The sequence below is a fragment of the Leptosomus discolor genome, chromosome 3, assembly GCF_034619465.1.
Source record: "Leptosomus discolor isolate bLepDis1 chromosome 3, bLepDis1.hap2, whole genome shotgun sequence".
Lineage (NCBI taxonomy): Eukaryota > Metazoa > Chordata > Aves > Leptosomiformes > Leptosomidae > Leptosomus > Leptosomus discolor.
The window spans coordinates 57,667,931-57,684,650 of record NC_141393.1 but is presented as its reverse complement, the minus strand read 5'-3'; positions in this window follow the sequence as shown (position 1 = coordinate 57,684,650).

Sequence of the window (16,720 nt, the reverse complement as noted above, 5' to 3'; positions counted from 1 at the left end):
TTGATCTCCTAAGAAGCACCTTCAGCTTTGCCTCAAAGACAAGACACCGGTTTCTCTCCCACCACCTAACTGTCAATTGGTACTGAACGCATGCAGTGCAATCACAGGCCCCAGGGTGATGAGTTTATTGAGATCATTCTTCAGTATCCAGCCAGATCTTCAGAGAACTGTTTGCATTTTGATAAGACCACTGGGAGGAGGGATTTGCAATTATATCATATACTTCCACTCAGCTTGCTATTGTTAATGCTACAAGGATCATCATTAAAATGTCCTGTAAGCTGGCCTTTCATGGGACACTTCTTATTGGGCTGGCTCGGGAGGATCTGGAAGAATTGAGAGATGATATAAGAGTTCCTCTTTTCCAAAGCTCAGATCTAGATGGCTTCTCATAATTTTCCATGCCAATTTGCATCTGGAACTTCATTTGCTTGTGGAATGGAGTAAGGATATTACAGAAGGACAGCTCTGCCTCCAGAAATAGTTTCTGGCTCAGGAGGATGATCGACCTTTGTTCTGAACAGGAATATGAACTGCATTGCCTTGGGACGCCTTTGAATCCTTGTCTCCTATGCTTTAGCCCTTACTAGCCCTATGATTCCAGGACATGAATATAGATTTATCCTAACTGCACTAACTTTCCTGGCTTGCCAAGCTTATTACAGAGTAATGCTTTTTTAATTCTTTACTTCCCATTCAAGAGGTCCAGACAGTGGATATGGGAATTGTAGCAGTGATTCTTAGACCTGATATATGTCCAGTACTAATTTTGCTAGAGTCTTCCTGAAATATGTCTAGAAAAAATATTGAGCACTTAGGACCCTTTAGGAGCAGGGAAGCCCAGAATTCATATCATTGATCCATGGCCCAAGATCAGCCCTGCAACTTCAGCCTCAGTCTGAAATCTGGCAAATGCTGCACGCTTGCATGGAGCTTATAGAACCTCTTAACTACAAAGAGTAAACCTGCCACATCTCCAGCTCACCTTGGTGCAGTACAAATGCAAACCAGACAAAGTGTGACAACCACATTTCTGTCAAATAAGCAAAAATACACGACATGGTGCTTATTCTGGCTATACAATTTATGCTTGGGCCAGAAGGAGAAATAAGCTTTGAGCAGGGGACTGGGCAAGAATGCTCTTACAGTTCTCTGATCCTCGATCTGGCCATAAAGTGCTGTGGACACACAATGACTCATTAGACCTGAAATCTGCCAGGATGAAGCGACTCCTTAAAAAAAAAAAAAAAAAAAAAAAATGCTGAAATGTTGACCCAGTTGAGAGAAGAGTGTAATTTGGAAACTCTTGAGCACTTCACTTTGTTTGGCTGTGACAGCACTGATCTGGTACCAGGTGCTCCAAACTGTAGCCTTACAAAGAAGTTTTCTGGGGAATTTTTCATTCTAGCACATATTAAGCTACCAGTCAAATGTAGCAAAAATGTAAAACACATTTTGGTCCAGCCCCCAGAAACAAAAAAATCTCTACAGCTCCTCTGCAAAACGATGCTTGCAACCTTTACATACTGCTCCCAAGCCCAGAGAACTGCCTGTTTGCTGGGGACATCAGCATCATTTTCGCTATTGTCTGCCAGCAAGAAGGCCTGACCTGCATCTGAACTCATTCCACAGATATGTCAGTAAATCTGCAGTTTCCCAGTAAGCCCAAAAGTCCTTGGTTAGGACATCCCTGTCCTGTGCAAGCTAAACCAACTCTCCCATTTTTAATTTGGCATGGCTGGTCCTCCCCCAGTCTCTTAATTAAACGCAAGAGGAAAAAATAGGAAGTTTGACAAGACCCACCGAGTGGCCTCTCTTTCTGTGTGCTCATGTGGCTCCATTCTTGGAGGCTGACCCAGGGCAGAGCTCTGCTCTTCTACATGTATTTTCCAGTGGAAGCATTTTTTCGTTACCCAGATTTATTCAGACTCCAAACTTCAAATTCATCAAAACTGTCACAGACCATTTGCAGGATGGGAAGATATTGTGGGTCCAATCAGCGTGGGTGTCACAAACAATTATCCGCTGCCGAATGATCCCAATTAGTAAACACTCTGCTAACAGGCCACCTCCCCAAGGATGCTGATTGCCTGTGACAGCGTTTTTTTCAGGATGTCTGCTGGAAAACTACAACTCAAGCCTTTGTGGGCTGGCTTTTGGCAAATTCCTTGTTAACCCTACAAAAGAATCTACACATGAATAATTAAAAATAGATTGGAGTAGAAATTTAAAGTACATTTAGCTTTGTCACCCAAACCCTTTATAACAAGACCTACTTCTCATCTGGAATAAAATGGAAATTCTATTCCCTGTCTTGGCTTGTATGAGGCACTCTGTGTTTTGATGCTTTGCTCCAGGCTTTTGCAACTAAATCAGGATTCCAATATAAACGATCCCTTCCACTTTCTCCTTCTCTCCTTTACTGTTGGTGCAAAACTCTTACAAAGAGTTGCCTGAAGAACCAAGCTCAGTGAGTGTTTGAAACCTAGCTGCTTACTCCTTGCTTAAGGCATGCTGCGTTTTCTGCTATGTGTCACTATCTAAAAGAACAGCCTTTAACAATCCCAGAGCTATTTTAATGGAAAGAAATCACAAAGACAGGAGTAAATGAAGATATAAAACTAAGTATTTTTTTAAAAAAGTTACCTTTTGACCACCCAGTTCTCTCCTGAAATGGACTGAGGAGTGATCAGTCACTCCCCTTCACCCTGATCTACTACCAAATCAAAAGACAGCAAGCCCAAATCCAGTGTAACAACCCAGGAATAATGGCACTACAAGTAGGGGAGCTGCAGAGAGACTGAAGAGAGGAAGAACAGAACTCTGCTTCCCACCATGTGAACTCAGCCCCTGCAGTTCATGTATGATGGGCCAGAGGACAACTAGCTGTAGCTAAAATTCAATACATAGTAGGTAATGCCATGAGTACAGCAGTTTGAAGCTGCAGTTTAAGATCATGCTATGAACTACCAATTGCTTGGATAAGGAGATTTCAGCTGAAAACCTTTCACACTGAAAGCATCTCACATTAGCATTACTGCCTATAATGCAAAGGTTGTAGTTTGACCAGCTTTGTACATCCTTTGACTAGCCATTTTAAATGCTCTGATGCCTAAGTCACTGTTTCACGTGGCTATCAGCAGATGCTCCAAAAGACTAAACAGCCAAATGCCAATAAAGCAATATAAAAAGCCATATCTCAAGCAAAATGTACTGAAGAGTAGCAATAAGTTGCAATTTCCTCACTGGCTGCTATTGTGAAGGGCCCAGGCAGCGTTTGATATAAACTGTGGAAATCAGATGAGGAAGCCCTTCATCCTTCTCCAGTCTCAGAAGCAGCAAGCCAAGCACAGTGCTGCATGATTGTTTCAGGTTTAGCCCTTCCATTCTCACAATGCGGACTGTGTTTTACAGTGTTTGCAGACGACATACTCCGGGAAACTCACCCGGAGCAGGTAGGACGATAAACCAAGTATTCCTATACTCCATCCAGGTTGTCAGAGCTTTATCGGATACAAGTTGGATGAAGAAATACACTGTTGAGGCACACAGGTTCCTTCCTGAGCTGGCCACAGTACATAAATGACCTGCATGCATGCACCTCTGCAAGGATAGGAGCCAAGTATGGCCTACACATTAATGGTAAAGGCATCATAACTGGACTCCTTGGATCACAAGTGGGCAGCTTTCTGAAAGAAAATCTCATATTGAGCCACAGTTGGTTGCGCTAGACAATATTCACATCTGCTACGGGGCACAGTAATTCCTTCTTCTGTGGGACTGTTTGGTAAAATCTCATGACCTACCTGTAGCGAAACCTTAGCCATAATCCACAGGGTCCAATTAGACAGAGGTAGGAAGACTGATCTGCTCATCAAGGCTGCCTCCCAGCCAGCAGTCTTGCTCCCAACGAACGGGCTTTAGTGCCATACTCCATTTCCTTTCAAGTGTGCCAAGTTCTCCCATACTGCTCAGCAATACTCGCACACCTCTGTGATTTTGGCCGGCTCCTGTACAGCCTCTCTCTTTCTCCTTGGGCCTGTGGTAAGCAGACTGTCTTCTTTAATATGTGGGGGGAAGCAGATTCATTTAACGCATCCCTCTTATTTTCAGCTCTGATTTCAATCCAGTTGATTGGTAATTTCTTGGCAGTAAATTCTACCTCAACTGTATCTTCAGCAGATACTGCCAAACTCTATAGATTCCAGGGAGCTATGCTGCTTACCCCAGTTTACAGTCTGGCCCAATAACCTGACTTCAGTTACCTTCTCGTTAGTCTAACACACCTCCCAAAGTACGCAAGCCCAAACTATACAGTGCTGACTTTGCTGTGTCTCACATTAAAGCTTTCAGAGAATTTTGCTTTCAGACGTTTTTCTCACATAGAAAAACAACTTTTCCTCCTCTAACGTTCCATTGGTTTCATTATTTTTATCCCACCAAAATTACCAAACTTCCTGGTTTCTGCCATGCACCATGGACCAGGTACTCAGTAATGTTTGCAAAACATCACACCTAAAACTGCATTAAAGTGCTCTTTACTGCTTTGCTAACGCACAGAAGGAGCCCCCAGTGAAACAGATGAATCAAAAACTTTCATCAGTCACGTTGGTCGAAAATCTGCATGATCAGAGTCATGTATCATTTGTCATTTCTACTAATCCACACAACAGAGTTCCTACACAAGATGAGCTAAACAATTTTGGAGGCAAGGCAAGATCTTGTAAGACCCCATATCAAATGCTCTACTAGGCTCCAACTGCAATATCTCTAATACAATCACAATAATTTGCCTTTGCACGATTGAGGATGAAACTGCATAACTATTCCCTCCCTGCCTCCTGCCTCTCCCCCAAGCACAATACCCCGTGGTTCGGAGCAATTTAAGACTTAGTTCAAGAATTTGTCTCACTTTTCTCCCGTCCTGGTGGTCCACATTAAATCCTAACTTTTCCTCCTTTGCTTTCTTATTCCTTCCTTCCTGATCCACTATGGCCCCAGCATCCAGAGCTTCACCATTCTTCTTCACCTTCAGACTGCAAAGTCATTGGGAACGTGAGAGAAGATCTCCAATACAACCAACTCAGTTTACACAAATCTTAACGGTGGCACTATTGCTTTCCTATCCATCTCCCTCTTTCCAAAGGAGGTTAAGAAAGACTCTGAATTCCTGTCTCGGCTGAAGAGACTGTTCAGCCCTCTGTAAAACTGCAAGGGGTATGGACACTTGCAAAGCTGGGAGAAAAAGCAGGCTAGCTCTCTCCCAGGGGAAGGGCTTTGCACATCAAGCTGAAGACAGAGAACCTGGCCCTGCTTTAAAGAGGGCGGACACAATTCTATTTCTAGCAGGGACATTGTGTAAGTAACTCCCTCTGAAGTCAAAGGATTTTGCTCTCAGATATCCAAAGGCAGAAACCAGGAGCCATAGAGTCAGCCTTTGTGCCAGCTGATGGAACAAGCACCCTCCAGCTGTAAAAAATTAGCTCTGAACACTGGGATAAAGCTGGAGCCACTGGAAGTGTCCTTGCAGTCGCAAACTGATTTATGACCCAAAATTGAAACAGGAATTATCATTGCAACCACTGCTGATGCCAGAAGACATTCATTCCCTGCCTATCCATCCTGTTTGCCTCACAGACCCCAGTGGTCCTCCTCAGGACAGCCACGCAATCTATGTGAAAGTACTTGGCTTCTGTGGATGCCATGAATTTTCTGCGTTCCCTACTACGCACACTCGCCAATTGAGTCTTGATTTAGCTACAGTAATCTCTGCTGCCTGTTCCCACAGAGAGAAATGTTTATTTTATAGGCTCTGATCTCAAATGGATGGTAATAAACAGCCTGCCTCTGCATCAGAACAAGGTCATTGTCCCAATCTGCTGCCCAGCAAACATGTATAAATTCAGCCAACCCCAGGACTGCAGTGAGAGCCAAGCCTGCCCCAGCCACCCTGGGTTGCCAAGCTGGCTGTTTGGTGTTGGTGTACTGCAGGCAGAGAAAGCCTGGCCTGTATATGACTTGAGAGATGATGGGACATCAGGGAGCTGCATCCTTGGAAGGACAGCAGGCCCTAATTGCTTTTGCCACTGCAAATCCAATATAAGCTACACAACCAAAAGGGAAAGACTTCACAGCTTGGCCAGAGGGAGCTTCCTGAGCTACAAAGGAGCAACGGCACTTTGGCCTAAGAGGGAAGTAGCCCATACATGTAGCTGGAGTGGCTGAATGCACCTCTCCTTCACTGGAAAGTGCACTGACTAGCTGATGCACGACAGAGCAGCTTGAGAAATAGGAATGTTCTGGCAGACCCTGCTTCCTGGCCACAACGCTTCCAGACCAGAGGACTCAGATGAATGTTTGAGTTGGGCTTGAAGTGTATTACTGCAAGTGGTCACTTTGACACCATCACGCGCATGTATACCATCAGGTTTTACAGTAGGGCTTGTGGCACTTCCAGAGCCAACAGCTTTGCAAAGCCTCACATCAAGTTAGCCAGCAATTCGGCATGTGGCCACAGTGCCGCCTTCAGCAGCAGCTCCCTGACCACATGATCCTGAGATCTTTGGGACTCTGGTGTGGGACTGTGGTCTCATTTCCGTCCACTCAGCCAGGACACAGACAATGGAGTATTCAACAGTTTTATGAGCCTACATCAGGAGGGCAGGTGACACCTGGCCCAGCATAGAGCCTGCCATTACCAAAGGAATCTGCCAGGATGATTTGAACCAGCAGAGAGAGCTTGTACTGGACCAGCACGCTCCCTCATGTGGCTGCAGTGCTTTGGATCCAGTACTAACAGCCCTAAAGACAGTTTTATGGTATCATTGGGGTGAGGACTTTGCTTGAACTCCTTTTGTTTAAGCCTTGATTTAAACTAATGCGTAATTCATAATGGGGATGATAACAGATGGCAACTTGTTAAGCCACAGGAACTCAATCAGTTGTGATCACATGACAACACCCTAAATAATTTAAATCATATCTTATTGCAAGAGCTGTTCTGCTGGGGCCCCATGTTACAGAGAGACACCAATGCCACACTGTGGGAGTCACCTTGCAAGGCAGTTGTTACCAAGTCCCCCTGTTTGCAAAGGGAGAAACTGAGGCACAAGAGCAAGTGGCTTCCACATGCTCACTCCATGAAAGCACATCACTGGTGTCCTCCTGCTCCTCTGCCCCACATCCCAGCCACGAGGCCCTGATGTCTCCTTCTCTATATATCATGCATGCTTACCAATATATTTGCAAGAGACAAATTGAGACAAAAAGCATTACTTAAAAAAAGGGGTGGGGGTGCCTGTCCTCTACAGCAACGGTTGCTAACTCCAAGCAGACCCTCCAGAGAAGTTTATCACCAGACCAGACTTATTAGCATGTATATGATCCAACCAGGATAAAGGGGTAATTCAATCCATAAGGAAATCCACTGAAATCAATGGATCTGAAAACTAGAATCAGATCCCAGCTTTCCACTGGCAAATACCCACCCTTGCTCCTGGTTTACCCTGCTATACCAGAGAGGTTGCAGGGGCAGGGTCTGGAGAGTGTATTCAGACCAATTCTAACTCCCAGTTTTCATACTCTACTCAGCAATGTAGCCAATCAAAGAGCCAGTGGGAAACAAAGACTTCATAGAAAAGGATTCAAAACTGGAGCAGTCCAAGCCATTGTACTCTGAAATATTAAACTCAAGTCTAGAACTCCTAACACTGGGTCAAAAAAGCCAGAGCTACACAACGCAAAAGTGATGATCCAACAGAAATTCACAGGTCTACCTTTTGCTGTTGCAGGCTTCATATTAGATCAGGACTTCACTGTCTCCCTGCAGCAAAAATACGAGGATAAAGCCATCTCATCTGCTCCGGATAATTCATCAAAAAATGCCAGCACATCCATTCTTTGCCACAGATACCATTTGTTCTCTGGGTATGACATAGCAGTCAAATGTTGATGCCCATTCTCATGTCAGAATGTCTCTTCTTTAACTACAGGAGGAAACTACCTTTCCAACACATGGCCTAAACCTCAGTGACATGAAGACCTTTCAGTGACTCTGTGAGAACCAGGAGGTCCTGCCAAACTCCTTAGCCACTTCGGGAAGCAATGTGGGATGGAGGGGAGCAGGGAATTTTCTCTTATGAGTTTCAGCACCTACCTTTTCTTTCCATCAATTCCCAGGCTGCCACATGCACATGAAATACGGGGCTCTGCAGGAAAGTGTCATTCTCAGTGAGTTGAAGCAGTTTTCTGCATGAAAATACTCTTTAGGAAAGAAATGTTCTAGGAATATTCCAACACACTCTGGATTACAGAAATGCTTCTACCATCACAGGGGACAAAACATCATAAAGAATATAAAACCTAATGAACAATTATTATCATCTCACCCCTTTGAGAAGACACATTGAGTTTGAGTCTTCTCTGGAATTCCAGTCAATCACAATCAGCACCATTAGTCCCAGCTGAAGCACAGGCTTTGGCTGCTATCGACAAGCATAATTAACACAGACTGCTGCCTCCCACCTCCTGACATATTACAAGGGAACACTGCCTACACTACATTCATCCTTAAACATCATTTGACTGCCAGACCATTTTTATTCTTCACTTCTAAAATCAACATCCCCTTTTTTAAACACTTTAAATATAAAAGCGCTCATGAGCTGACCAGCTAAATTTTCCTACAGTAACTGATGCAGGCACTTCATCTCCTGAACAGAAAGGAAATTGCCACCTAAAAAGCCTTCCCCATCACAGAGGTGTTTGAAGCCCTGTTTGTTGGTCTAAGCACAACGCATGGAGCTCTTCAGCACACTACTTCTCACCAAAGCAGAAGCGTGAACTTTCTCGCTGGTGCACTATTAGCACTTGGCAAAGATGTCTGCAACAATATCATTAGATAAAACAAAGCCCTGTGTGTACAAGATGGACCAGATTCTCAGATAGACTAAACTCTTCAAATTCAAGGCAGCTATGCCAAATAACATAAGCAGAGATATGGATCCATGTTTCTTCTAAATCTGTGTGTTAGCAGTGAAAGACAAAAGAATAGATGGTAACAATCCTGTCCTGATCTCTCAGCAGTGCTGCAAATCAGAAGATACCTCATGCCATGGAATATCCAAAAACACAGGAGCTTCCCCTACAAATGATAATCATCCCAAAACTTCTCACACATGAAGCAGTTTTACATTCGGAACAAGGCCCTGCAAAATGTCTCTGTGCTGCCAGGGACAGGGTCCAATTCTCCATCATTTTGCCAAGTGACTTGAAAAGTCTAGAGGAGTTGCAGTCGGGGGCAGCCAGTACTGAAGCAGGCCTCAAGGAAAGCAAGAACCATGGGTTTAACCACAGAGAATCGGTCACGAGTGATTTTGTCCATTTGAGTTTGGACCTAAGGAAGCCCCTTCTTTGTAAGGAGTGAAATTCATTTTTGTCACCAAGAGTGAACAGTCCCCAGACAAAGCTCACAGTCTCTCCTCCATTCCCCCATCCCTAAGGCTGCCTCTATGAGCCAGCACAGCCAACCTGCTCTCCCTGGGGTGAGGTGCCAAGAGGAACATCTCATGGGCAGCGATGGATGCTGCCTCTCTGCCTCACCTCAAGCCCAGGCTCAGCGAACGACCCTTGAGGGGCTCCTTTTTTACACGCAAGTTTTTCAACTTGCTTTTCTCAGAAGGAAACATGCAGGAACCCACATCACTCACATGCCCACCTCTTCAGGCTCCTTAAGGAAAGCCTCTTTCCATCTGAAAAAAGCAACCTGACAACTTTTGTTTGTTTATTTCAAGTAAGTAATGGCATGGCTTTCCTATTGCACACACCATCAAGGCATTAACTTCAAAAGCAATGAACCTTACACTTCACTCTTATTACAGGAATAGAATTATAGGACATTTTTTAACATGGGGAACTGGAGTCGTCTGAACCCAGACTGAACTTAATCTGCTAAACAGGCCCAAACCCTAATCTCTACTCCAAGTGCTTCCAAACTTCAGGGCAGGTTGTGCCTGGCTTATGTCTCTTAGTCCCAAGCATGCCAAGTCCTGCAGCTCCATGTAGATCCTTGACATGATCCCAGCAAATTGGTGTATTGGCTACCTGCCTCTGGGGAGGAGAGACAGAACAAAACACAAGATACTGCAACATGGTGACCTTGGGTGATAAAATTGCCTGAGGAAAACGAATAGCCAGGGTTGCAGGGAACAGCTCTAAAGAAACCAGTGCCAGAGCAAGGAGTGCCAAAGACAGCGGGCTTAGCAGAGGGTGGTGGAGGGAGGGAGGCTGGGGCTGGGAGTGCGGGATGATGAAGCTGAGACAAACCAGAGGGAAGGGGGTCTATAGACTGTCCAACAGTGTCCTCTGGTGGCAGCAGCCAAAGCCTGCCGGGGTGGCAGGGCTCCCGCCCGGTCACTCACGGCCGGCCCAAAAGGCATGTCTCTTTTATCTTCTAATTACATGAGTGACTCATGTAAGTGGATAAATAACAGTTGCTAAGTCATTTTGATCTTGCTTGTAGCTATAAGGCCAGGGTATGTTTTTGGTCAAGCTGAAGCGTGAGAACTGCAAAATAAATTGTTTATGTGAAGGCACACGCTCCGGCTCCGGACTTCCCCATGGCTACCTGCGGGCTTGCCCAGGCTGGTCAGCGACAGCCGGGCCTGCACAAGCTCATCACTCAGCAAGGAGGCTGCCGCATGTACAATGCCTTTCGTGCAGCTGGCCAGCAGGAATGCGAGGCTGTTTTCAAAACCTGGCTTGTTACATTGGAAAAAAGAAAAAAAAATCCTTTGACTGTTTTTTCCAGCTTCCCTTTTCACTTTGGTTTTAAAGAAAATCTTGGTTCAAAGACCCGACCTCAGAAAGGTGTAAATCACTATAAAAATACCAAGTGTAGATGTGGAGTGAACTCAGTTAGGCTTGGAGAGTGCCTTTCCCTCGAGCTAGCCCAGCCAGACAGTACCAGCACAGAGCAGCTTACTCCTAGCAGGGAGCTTGCAAGGCTGTGGAATGAAGAAGGGAGGCTGGGCACTAAGGCAGGAACTTTTCACTTTCAGATGGCTGGTTTCTCACCAGCACAGGAGTAAGGAAATCACAATACAGGCAGTAGACCACTGATACACGTGAGCAGTCACTGCATGGCAGACTCCCAAAAAAGATGTCACAAACCTCAGAAACCACAGAGGTGACACATACACCCTCCTGAAAGGAGAGATGGAGAAGCAGAGGCAGGGGAGGTCCAGTGATATAGAAGCCAGTTCTTCCCATGATGGCAAAATCTGTGCTGATTTTTTTTTTCACGGAAAGATTGCCCTTTCTGGCACCCCAACTCCTCCCACCAGAATCTGGCTTCTGGCAGTCCGCAGGCCAAGACTGTCAGGTGTAGCCCATGGCCTGAGGAAACCAATGGGCTGCCAGAGGAAAGGGCAAGCTCAAGAAGTGGGCATGGGGCTTCTTTCCTGCTCACCAAATCCACATGCCAGATGTGTCATCAGTCTGAGCAGTGCAGAGAAACCCCAGTGCTTTGGAGCTGTGGTTGACCCATGCTCGCCAGCATTATGGGGGCAGATGCCAGCCAAGTTCTGTTAGCCAGCATATACTTTCCCACCTAATGCTGTGGTTTAGCTGTCACAGGACAACAAGAGCTGGTCAGGTAACCAGCTCCATGTTAACCCAATGCCTCTCTGCACCTACAGCCCTCCTCAGGATTCAGAAACCCAAACGAAGTGCCTCAGCCCCCTAGTACGCATTAGGCATAACAAATTTATTTCTTGGAGTGGGAACCAGCAAAGGCAAGCAAGCAGAGACCTCTGAACACTATGTGCTGTCAGGCTTCTTTACATCCAGAGCTAGGAGCACTCTTCAAGGGCAGGCACTCCCTGCTGTGGGGTACTCTGGATCAGAAGTGATTTTTTCCTTTTAAAAGCTTAAGAAGAAGTACCAGCCTGGCAGAGTGCTCAACGGGTGTCCTGTGCCCCAGGACAGTGGGTTCCTAAAACAGAGATGTCTCCTCAGGATCTTAGCAAAAGTGTGCTGAGAGCAGAGCCCAGAGGCTGCTCCTCCTGTCTGAGCACACGAGGTTTCTCGTGTGGGTAACTCTGCCCCGCTCTAACCCTCCTGCTTCCCAGCGAGAGTGCCTCAAGCCCTCCCTCAGCCTGCCCAGGCCTCCCCCGGCAGCTCGTGGTTTCAGGCAGTCCCTGGGAGGTGTGTATGAACTCCCCTACGATGCGGAAAACCCAGCTCTCCCACTCCCTGAGTAAGTGTTTAGACTTTGACTTTGCCTAGGGTTTGACTCACGATGTGGGCATAGCCCCTGGGGACTTCCCAGCTGCAGGGAGCCAGACAGTGACAGCACAGAGCCAGCAGTACTGGGATGGTGTAGAAACAGAGCTACAGGCACACGGGAGGTGCACAGTGAGGGGAGGAGGGGATATGACCCCTGGAGTAAGACAGGTAAGAGAGGTGAGACATATCAGATCACAGTATCTCTCTTTTTTTTTTTTTTGTTTATTTTAGAACTCGCTCTGTGGCTCAATGTGCGTTTAGATGAGAGATATCCATCAACTTGTGCAGTCCCAGGACACTCACCATTCTGGGGCGCTCTGACCCAAGCACTGCCTATTTCCATCTGCTGCTCCTTCAAGAGTACGCACAATGAGTACGTACACTTCCAAGTCACATTGGGTTTTCTGGCTGAAAACAGTTAGTTTGATGAAAGACAAAAGAAAAGAACACAATCACTCTGAAAACCAGCTAACTTTTCCTAGCCCCCCCCCCATCTTGCTGTAACATGAAATTGCAGTAATCCAGAAAGGAGATAGTGCAGATGAATGAGGTTCTCCAGGACATAAAAAAAAAAGGTTGAATACAATGTCAGACACTGCCAGTACAAAATAACCCCACACAAGGGCAGGAACAAGCACAACATGTAGCAGAAACATGCCAATGTGAAACCATTACATCCCACTTGTTAAAATACCTGTATTGAGCAGCCCAGTGCCCAGCTTCACACTAAATCATTCAGGCAGCAGCCAGGGGCAGGCTCTGAGGCAGTGTAACCCCAAAAGGCACCGCTGAGATCAAGTCAGAGATGTCTCTTTCAAACAAATCTCTCTTCCCAGGTTGCTCCCACAACTCCATAACATCTGGAAGTATAAATTGTCTGAAATGCTTGTCATAATTACGATTTTCCAACATTTACATAAACTCTCGTTTACAAGTAAAAACAGACGGAAATCTTCCACCACGTGTTCAAGAATCAATCCAGCAGATTTCTGCAGTTTCTTACATCACTTTCTTGCATACAATGATAAAATCACTCATAAGTTATTTTTCCCACAATTGATTTCATGCAGTGCTGAAGCTCCACATAAACACTCTCGTGAGGTCCTGGAGGGGATGTTGGAATCACCTACAAAGTCTGTAACTCTGACTGAGTTTATAAATCAGAGCACACATCAGACTCCCGCACAAGGCTCCAGCAATCATCCCCTTGGCCATCCCGACACTCAGGAAGGGCAGGTTCCTCAGCCCAGATCCAGAGCCCAACTAGGACCAAGAGAGGGCAGTGTGTCCTGCAGATACAGCCAGCATGCCAGGAGCTCTCTGGGAAAGAATCGTGGAATCACAGAACAGTTTGGGTTGGAAGGGACCTTAAAGACCCACTCCCCCTGCCATTGGCAGGGGACACCTCCCACTAGAGCAGATTGCTCCAAGCCCCATCCAACCCGGCCTTGAACACTGCCAGGGAGGGGGCAGCCATAGTTTCTCCAGGCAACCTGTGCCAGTGTCTCACCACTCACACAGTAAAAAATTTCTTCCTAATACCTAATCTAAATCTCCCCTCTTTCAGTGTGAAACCGTTACCCCTCATCCTATCCCTATCCTCCCTGACAAAGAGTCCCTCCCCACCTTTCCTGCAGGCCCCCTTTAAGTACTGGAAGGCTACTATAAGGTCTCCCCAGAGCCTTCTCTTCTCCAGGCTGAACAACCCCAACTCTCTCAGCCTGTCCTCACAGGCGAGGTGCTCCAGCCCTCCCCTAAGAAGCAAGAGTCTCATTTCCTCACTGAACATCAGTCTTGTTTCTCATGGCAATTAGGCTCATGCTATCCATTTGGAGTGCATCTGTGCCTGTCTAATCCTACTTGAGTCCTTTGGTTAGCCCTAACCAAGCTGGGACATTGAGGCGCAGGCCTCAAGGTAGATAATACCCCTCAGCTTCATAAAAACTGGGAGTCAGGCAAAAGAATCAGACTGAGCAGCTTGCTTGTTACTAGTCATCAGCAAATCCACAAGTGGAAAGGTGAAAGACAATCAGATACACTAGAAATCCAGCTATATTAATCTTGCTGTTCATGAAACTGCATGCTTTAAGGAGCGAGGTAATTTGCACCTTACAGCAGAGGAATAATGATAGCAAGTTGCTGTATCTACTTTCAGAAGAATATTTGAGAAGTGCAGAGACTTAACTCCCATGTGCCTGGGACTGGACTGCTCCAGGAGAAGAGCCATTCCCCCCTGCACACACCGGCTGAATCCACTCCAGACAGGAAGAGTAAAAGCAAGGAAAGACAGAGGCTGAATGCATCTGCTGTGTGGAGGCAGGGGAAGACAGGAGAGGGGGCTGTGTAGCAGGAAAAGTGCCTCTCTTCACCCCGAAGATGGAAGATCATCCTGTAAAAGGCAGAGCTAACAGAGAAAACAGTATGCTGCTTCTCCACTCCTGCTCCTGCCCGCATAAATCCACTCCTTCATAAAGACAATGCTGAGGCTCAGAAGAAGTGGATTATTTTCAACTCTGCCACTAACCTCCTTTGCAGTCCTGGACAGATTCTCCCCGCCTGGTGGGGATTACTCTTAAATCAGAGCACAAGCTAGAGATGTGGGATCTCTCTGCACATTTATAAATAGCTCACCTACACATTGCACAGGAGGGCAAATGCCAGTAAGCAGCTTTAATGGCAGCAATGAAAACACTACCACTTTTCTCCAATGTGTCCTTATTTCCAGCATCCACCATACTAACAGGGACAATTAAAACCTGGAAGAAGCCCCACGACACTGGCAACTAATGACTGTAGGCCAGGCTTGAAACATAGTCAAGGACCAGTAGTCATGAATCTGTGAAACAGGCTGGGCAAGTCATATGAGCTGAGCACATGACCGGCACCTCTGGTCCCCATCTCATTCTCCGCACGAGCCTGGACCACATCTCACATGTCTTCCGCACCAGGCTGTGGCACTTCTCCTGCCCACACACCAGGCAGAGCTTTAACTTGCCAAATAATTTTGCACAGATCACCATGTGGGAGAGAGAAGAGGTTTTAAGGCATAAATAAAGCAAGCCCAACCCGGCCAGTGGAAGGAAAGTGATTCGTAACCATTAAATCACGTCAGGATCAGCACGGTCTGGTCAGGACTCCCAGCATTAGGGATGTGTGGCAGATATAGGCTGTGCCACTAGGCTGGACCCCACTAGGAGACAAACACCAAGTTAGCCACAGCCTTTCTTGTACTGCATGACGAAGCGCAGCAAACATGTCCTCCACCCCATAGCCCAGCCAAGGCCCACCCTTGAGTGTATAGATGGAACGAGTTGGATCACTGATCCGCAAGCAGCACAATGGCAGGAACTGACTGCTCAGTAGGCTGTGGGATGGCATGTGTTTCTTATGCCAGAGTTTCTGTCCAAAATCCTACAAGTCAGGAAGGCTTTGCTAGATCATCTGATAAGCACCATCTCCAGCACAAGTGGCTCAGATGCTGCTACTGGTCTTGCTTCTGACACTATTAGTAATTTAGCTGATTTTAAGCAAGTAAGTTTTAAATTATTGTGTTGTCTCTGCTTTTGCCCATTTGTCACTGTATAAAAAAAATGTAAACCACAGAAAGTGTTTTCAGTCCTGCTGCACACAGGCACCTTTCTTTCCACTGGGGTCTCTAGCTTTGATAGAATCAACCTCCAATTAAACAAGATCCAGCCTGGCCAGCAAAAGGGGACTTTCTGCTGGAGGACAGGATTCATCACTGCTCAGTTACATTAGGACTTACAGACCAGTCAGAGCCCACAGCACCAGGTGCTGTACGGATGGAGAAAACAGCCCTTGCCCCATAGTTTTTCAAAAGCAGCAGTCAGATAAATGCAACAGGGAGAAGGAAGGGAAAAATTATCTATCATTATACCTCCATGTAGTGTCTGATGGAAATTGCCATCTTGTAGTAAAGTGATTTCCACTATTATTATTTAAGGATTGAAGGGAACAAGGGTTTATTTCACACTTTAGAGAAAAAGCATGGATATACCATACACACTTTAGAGAAAAAGTATGGAAAGCAGCACCCAGGCAGCTGAGATTGCAGCATTTATGGAATGAGGATAGCCTTGCACAATGTAATGCAGCATTAAAAAACAAAGGAAGTTGTTGTTGCAGGATGGTAACAGATCAAAGGCTGGGAGCACCCTAGGAGTGAAAGGAGTAGCTGACAACAGGGTACAGTAACAGAGCTGATAAATGGGTGCGACTCAGCCCTCAAGCACCTTGCTGGTGAAGATAGAGAGCCTTCAAATGAGTCACTGACAGATCGAATGCATTGTAAAAGGGACAACATGGCTGTGCGTGCCAGCAGGCAGATGAGGCAGGAGAAATCCAAGGCTTTAGGCTCTCACAGCCTTGGAGAACCTCTTGGTATTTCTGAAAACTTAAGCCTGATGTTTGAACA